General features: G+C 36.5%; 1 long non-coding RNA gene across 1 annotated transcript in view; it reads right to left on the bottom strand.

The window, feature by feature from the left end:
* Positions 1-303: 303 nt before the first annotated feature.
* LOC139083124 (uncharacterized) overlaps positions 304-6000 on the bottom strand; it is a 93375-nt gene continuing 87678 nt past the window's right edge. Inside the window, exon 3 of the long non-coding RNA XR_011539695.1 lies at positions 304-1619. This is a non-coding gene — a long non-coding RNA (uncharacterized lncRNA). The remainder of the gene's footprint in view (positions 1620-6000) is intronic.

Raw genomic sequence — 6000 nt, 5'->3', positions numbered from 1 at the left:
AGCCAGACACCCATAAATCCCTTCCTTCTCCTCCTCCCTTCTTTTGCTTATACAGACTGAGGGAGAACACTGGAACACGCATGATTACAGATATTGCTATCGCTGATTCTTCTGTCTCTTAGAAAGTTTGAGATAAGGAATCTGCACACAATTGTTAGCAATTTTCTACATACTCTGGGCCTTAGACTTCAAGGTTAAGAAAAACAAAATAAAGAAAAACAGAAAAAGTCCCAAATCAACAGAAAAAAACCCTACTGATAAGTACATAGTAAATGCTTAATTAATGTTCATGGAAACTGAATCTGAATATCTTTAGTTTATAGAATCCATTTATCATATTTGTTTACAATATTAATGATGGAGATTCAGTGTCTAATTTCTACGTAAAAAGCATATAATATGTCAATCACACCTCAATTAAAAAAATAAGAAAAAAAGGCAGACACTGCAAATAACAGGCTTATATTATATTTTGTCTAAAAGAAAACTCTGAATTATCTAACATAGTGGCTAAAAGTTACTCTAGAAATTACGTAGTCCAACCACCTATTCTAAAACCTCTCAATCTGATCCTTAGAAAGGTTCCTGGAAGCCTATACCTACAGTTTTAAAATGCTCAATTAAACTGAGCACAGCTTAGAATCAGACAGATATCTATATCTATATATCTATATCTATATCTGTATCTATATCTACCTATATACCTGTGCCCTGGCTTCTCTACTTAATAACTATGTGATTACTGAAAACTCACTTTACCTCTTTGAATCTCTGTTTCCTCATCCATAAAAAAGTATTCATAATAAGAATAAAATAGTGAACATGTATCTCTTAATATAAGAAGACAGAATTATATAAAAAGTCATTTAAGGTATAAGGTCTATAGAAGATATGAGATATTACCTGTCACTTGTGTCACATATCATAATTTACAAAATGCCTTCACGTATAGTCTCTCACTTAGTATGTCATTTAATCCCTTATACAATCTTGTGAGACAATTCTGCAGCTTCTTATGCCACTGCTGTTATACCACACTTCATCCACTTACTCAGTGTGTGTCCATAAAATACGGACGTGACACATCATCTCACAACGTTGACGTGACGTACGACCCTGTATGTCTGGGTGTGAACTCAATCGTCTAATATCCAACATATATTTCTTACAGAAAATGCCAAATCATGACTAGCCATTCGCTCATACATATTTAAACTATTCCTCCCACTGATAAAACTATACCAAATGCCTTTATATTCATACTGAAACTTTTAACAGTCTAATGCTTTATCTCTGCTACACATATAGCACTTAATTATACTGCATATTTTACTCATATTATTTCCTACATCTATATCTGAATATTCAAGTTGATTGTAAGTCTTCTGTTAGCTGTAGACTAGAATAGCATATACTAGCATGGAGAAATAACTACACTAAGGGACAAAAGGCTGGCGATCTAGCTGTAGATTCATTATTTACTTATTACACGGCTCTCAATTAAGTCCTGGACCCCATAGTCTTGCTTGATCTGCTCACAAATGCCATTGTATTGCATATCTGATCAGCACTGAGGTTTTTGGGCTGCCTTTAGCCTTTCAGTGTCACAGTTCATTTATCTGTAAGATAAGGAGAATGATATATTGAAGACAAGCTCATAAATATTAAAATGTAAACACTGAATGTAAGATATCTAACATGTGTCTATCACATACAAGGTAAGAGGTGCTCAGGTGATATGTTCCTTTTCTCTCCCTCTCTCTTTAATCTCCTACAATGTCTAGGCACTGTTTTCAATGGAAAGTGAAGCCAATACTCTCACTTTCTCATTAAACTATCAAAAAGTTAAATATATACATGTATATATATATATATATATATATATATACACACACACACACACACACATTTTTGTTTTGTTTTGTTTTTTGGAAAATACATCAATCTTATTGATGATAAATAAACACAATTGCTCAGCCACATTTTACAAACACTGTTTGATATGCTCCACACTTCCAGGAGAAGGTAATATCCACTAGTTAAAAAAAAATAACTTATCCTTTGACAACAGATTGGTAACACCTACAGAAACAGTTAATTTTAAGACTTATGATATCAAACATGACGTACAGTAAACTAAGTAGAAGTAGGAACTGTTGTCTTGAGGAAGTATATATAACCTGAAGACAAGAGAAAAAATAATATTCAACAGAAGAATTATGCTACTTAATTGCATTCCAATGATACTGGTTTTAAGACTGTTTCTAGTCCTGGATGTGGTGGGCGAATAAACTGGCTTTCATCGCCCTTGCTTAAGGTTGAATGAGACTGCAAATGTAGCTAGAGGAATGATGAAAGGAAAAATTAATGAACATAAATTAAAAATTCTTCTTATGCCTGTACTGATAAAATCTCCTCATTCTCTAATGGGTTTCCCTTCCCAGCCCACCTAGAAGCATCTGAGTCTTGCAGTTTTGCTTGATCTGTCCCACCCATGCTGTTGTACCCTTCACCTCTGACATTGGGGGTTTGGAGATGGTATTATCCAACCCTTCTCTCATTGACTGAGCTAAGAGAATCAGGTAGGAGATGAAAAACATTAGCGAGAACTCAGCAAGGAAGAATGAGAGAAGTAGGAAGAGAGAGATGTCTGCAGCCGGTGGCACTATTTTATAATAGAACACAATAACCATTTTCAGAGTAAGTATGCTTAGGAACTTCAGAATAAAATCAATATGCCAGCTGTGAAATACAGCTCTGCTGCAGGCAAATTTTTTTTCAAGAAAAAAAAATCTTAACAGATTTTAACAAAAATAGAAAGCATATGAGTGAATTTATCCCCAGAGACTGAATGGTTCCTAGGAACAGAACATAGCAAGAAAATCACTAGCTGCCCATTACGTCATGCTTTAAGCATAAAAGGAAGCATGGCGGGCCCATGGCAAGATGGACCATCTCTGCCAGAGAGGTGTGAAATCAGTAAGAGGCCTAAGGGCTCCGGCTTACCTTTGAGCTCTATCCATCCCCACCTCGCCTCACACTACACACACACACTCCCTTCACGGGGTTAATATTAAATGGCTGTTTAATTTTAAAATACTTACTTAATTCTAAAACGACCAGGCACTTTCATTGGCTTGCTTTAGATAAATTAAACAGTTTGTGTTTATGTCCTTTATTAGTTTGACTGTGTGGATACATTTTCTCAGTTTAGATTCCATTAGGGATGGTGCTGCCTTTTAGATCCCTTGGATGTACTAGAGAAATGGGAGTCATCACACACTATTGGCAGAGGTGTAACTAATGGCCCTCTCTCAGAGTTTCTGACTCAGGGTGTTGATAAATGTACACTAGTAGGACTCGCAAAAGTTAGCAAAGTTCTTACAGAATTAACAGCCAGGCTGCCAGTATTTCAAAGTGGGAAAAGACAGCACCTGCCAAACTGTCCAGATATTATTTTGTGTGTGTGTGAATAGACTATGAGATAATGATAATGATGACAACTAATAATTTTGACGCAAACTATGTGTCTGACACTTTCCTAAGTATGTTATGCAGGTTATCTTTTTTTAAATTTAATTTAATCCTGCGAGGTAAATGCTATTATTATTTCCTTTCTACAGCAGGAAGTAGAGGCACAACGCTTTCTAAAATGACAGAGTGAAATGTTTCTTCCTGTTCCACGGAGAAGACTTGAAGCTAAAAACACTGTGTAAACACTGTGAAGAGAGTGTGGGTGTGATGAGAGTAATGAAAGAATACAATGTGGATTAAAGTAAAATATCTAAAAATCCCTCATAACCAGAAATTTGAATAGAAATAAAAGGGTTATTTCACAGCAAAAGATAAATACAAGGAATCATTATTGTCCTTTACCCTCCTCTCATGGAAAAATGCAGAAATCAGATGAAACAATATATTTATGGATGAAGAACTGTTTCAAGATTTATCCCTAAAAATTTAGTTTAGAATTGTGGATACTACAGTCTCCCTCAGAATATCACTTGTTGCTATTTTCATGAATGAATTATTCATCTGGATAGATTTTATTCGTGACCTATTATAACTCTCTTCTGTCTTTAAGTCATATGCAGTTTCCATCTCACAAACTGTTACAATCAGAGATGGGTTTGTAATTTTTGACCCATGTTCAATAATAGCCTGTTGTAGGTTAATTTTTTTCATCTCCTAATAAGAGAACAGAACAAAAACAACAAAAGTAGAATAACTCAAGAACACATTATTTAAGAGTTTTATTTGTTGCATGCACTCTCCAGTTTGCAACAGGATTTACCACTCCCTAAGATTTTACACCTGGCAGCTTACATACATACCTAGTGCTTAAATACTCCCATGCGTTAAAGACATTTTTACTCAAATATAAAAGAAAGAAGTGCTGGTCTGATCTGATGAAGGAGAAAGAGGGCAGGGTGGTGGGAAGAACAGCGTCACTCTGTTTTGGCACACTTCACGGCTTGTTTTTGGCCAGCCCAGGAGGCTCTGTCTCCTGAGGAGGAATTACCAGCCCAGGTTGTAGGAGGTGAATTCAGAGCACCTGAGAACGTGGTGCCCTGCAGTTCCATTTTGAAACCACTCAGGGCATACAGAAACAGGCTAACCTTTGCTCAGTGAAGTAGGAGCCCTGAACGCCTTCCTGAGAGCCAGGATGCAGTCAATTCTTACTTGATGCTGCCAAAGATCCTGTCAGGGACTGTGATCTCCAGTTCCAAAGAAATACTGCTGAGGACGGGATCATGGGAAAACAGCAGAAATTAGTTTTCCCATAGTATTCAAGATTTTTTCCTGAAGTCACCTTTGGGCTTTGGTTTGGATCCTTGAATAAAAAACATATATTTCAACATATACAAAATTATTGTACTCATCACTGTCTATAAAGAAATAACCTCATCATAAGGCCTTCTTAAGAGAAGAAACAAGAAGAATGACGATCAGAGAGAAAGAGAGAGATGCTAGCAGTGACTCGCCTTGGGGTTAGTACGTGATTTTCTGAACCTGTATGCCTCACGATGCCAGTGTCCGTTATAGTTGTAGAAGTTAGCACTCAAGGTGTGTCAATTAGCCACCTCATATTTTGTGAAATGTATATAAGGAGGTCACAATCTCAGGTTATAAATGCTTCAGTACTATGCTTCTGAAATCACAAACATTTGACTAAAGATGAGAAAATAGTTTTGTACTTTCTTCACTTTCCAAAGAAGTGGGCACCACAATATGTGCACTCTAAGTATTGCCCTTTCAACCAAGTTTGAGAATTTAACACATGATAAATGATAACAATTTTCTGATACATTTTCCACATATATATTGAAGGATGGTTTAAAAAAGCTTAAATATACTGTCTAAGGAAAATAAAAACAAAAACCACCCCTCTCAAAAAAAGGGATATGAATAATCCTGACTCCTACACTTTCCTTCATTTCCCAATACGTAAAATGTAGGAAAGTAAAATCTCAGATCAGTCCCACCTGCCTTGTTAGTAAAGTATGAGACATATCCTGGGCCACCTGCACAAGACTTCTATGACCAAATCATAGTAACCAGTGTCTACTGAGAGCATTACTCCTTTCAGGTCTTATGTACCCATCTATTGTCAGCATGTGCCTTTGATTTGATTTTTAGTGGTGGGAATATCTTTTCTGGGTCATCTATTTTCTATTGAGAGCTCAGACACTAGTTGGCCAGCAGATCGTCAACAGGGTAAAGGAACACCATTACTGGGTTAGACCCACGGTCCATAGAAACCAGTGTTTACTGCAAAAAGCTTTGAAGCACCCACAAGAAGGAACCATTGCAGTCCTTTCCTGAAAACTATCACAGGGTTTAGGACTATCCAAGCTTCCCTTAGGAGCTTTTAGGGCCCTGTCAACCATATAGTCATTCAGTTATTTTAGAATTCCTTCATTTTTCCTCATCGGTACCGATTCTTGAAGCAATGGATGATTCTTACCACAAAACATACAAACAAAAAAAAGTCTGAAA

This window comes from Equus przewalskii, chromosome 4 (genome assembly GCF_037783145.1).
Source record: "Equus przewalskii isolate Varuska chromosome 4, EquPr2, whole genome shotgun sequence".
In the NCBI taxonomy this organism is placed as follows: domain Eukaryota; kingdom Metazoa; phylum Chordata; class Mammalia; order Perissodactyla; family Equidae; genus Equus; species Equus przewalskii.
The sequence above is the reverse complement of the archived record's forward strand: the minus strand, read 5'-3'. Positions and strand labels throughout refer to the sequence as shown.